Source organism: Etheostoma spectabile, chromosome 6 (assembly GCF_008692095.1).
Source record: "Etheostoma spectabile isolate EspeVRDwgs_2016 chromosome 6, UIUC_Espe_1.0, whole genome shotgun sequence".
NCBI classification, from domain to species: domain Eukaryota; kingdom Metazoa; phylum Chordata; class Actinopteri; order Perciformes; family Percidae; genus Etheostoma; species Etheostoma spectabile.
In genome coordinates, this window is record NC_045738.1 from 19,003,867 (window position 1) to 19,005,265 (window position 1,399).

Consider the following 1,399-nt stretch of genomic DNA (forward strand, 5'->3'; position numbering starts at 1 on the left):
TTTGTCCAATGTCCTCCTCTCTGCCCCCATCACCAGTGAGTCCAGCTTCATGTTGACCACAGAGCCTGCCCGCCTGATCAGTTTATCCAGCCTGGAGGTGTCCTATAGGACATAGCCGGGTCAGGCAGGCCGCGGAGCAGGACCACGGCGACATTAACTAAAGTCAACAACCAAGAGCCAAAATACTCTCTAATAAAAATCTTTTGGTGTGACAAAAGCTATGACTTGACAACAACACTTGTTGTAACATATAGCAGTGGAGAAGATGGAAACGATTCAGTCTGGTAATTACAAAAAACGTGTGTGAGCTACACTGCAGTGCAGGGATGGTGTTGCTCTCTCTGAGATGCTCAGGAGGGCTGTGTCCTTAGTAATATGAAACATGTTTAAAGATTAAAATGCAGATTAATGGCATTTGCAGTGTTGATGGGTTTGATGTTGAGCTGCTGGAGAGCTACACCACTGCCATCTGCTGATCCAAAGCATGATCAGTTGCTAATGTTCCATCTCCCATTTCATTCCACTGTTCAGGCATGAACCCAATGAGGATAAGATGGATGACGTGCATAACCCAGCCTGAATTCAACCACACTTCAGAAAAAAGAAAGATACATTGTAGGTTTTTCTGCTTTTTTTAGTCAAACGAGCCAGATCAGCACACACTTCTCTTGTCATCGGAATGATTTTCAGGAGGAGTTCGGAAACAGCATGGTGAGACCAGTGAGAGTGAACCAGTTTGCAGCAGAGACCTGCAAACTTGAGTTCAGCTGAATAAAGGCCAAAGTAAAAAAAAGTGTGGCTCTAAATTCCCCCGTTTAGCATAGGGTTGATTAAATGTTGAGTAGGAAGCAGGCTTGTGCCAGAGCATGCTGAGGCCAACAAAATAAAAATTGCTGTTTTAAACATATTTTCTGCCATAATGTAGGATCTCCTTCTAACCTCTACATACTTGGTCATATATTCTCATATGTGAAAAGTAAAAGTGTGAGTGAGACTATGAACAAGGCTCACATCTGGTTTCCTTGTGCAGAGATCTCTCTGCAGAGCATTGTCTCAGAAACTTAGCAAAAAATTAGCAAAGAAATTAGCAAAAAAAGAACGCAGATTATCACAAAACATAACATGAAAACATCTAATAGCAAAATTTCAGTGAGTAACCAAGGATAAAGCACACCTTTGATAAATACACCTTTGAAAGAGTCCCTTTTTTTGTGATATTTTTTTGTATGATAATTTATGTATGTATATGTATGTGTATGCATATGTATGTATGTATGTATATGTACATGTATAGACAGTCTATGTGTATGTGTACATATGTATACAATAAATGTGTGTATGTATGTGTGTATATGTGAGTGTATGTATATGCATATGTACAGTATATATATCTGTGTGT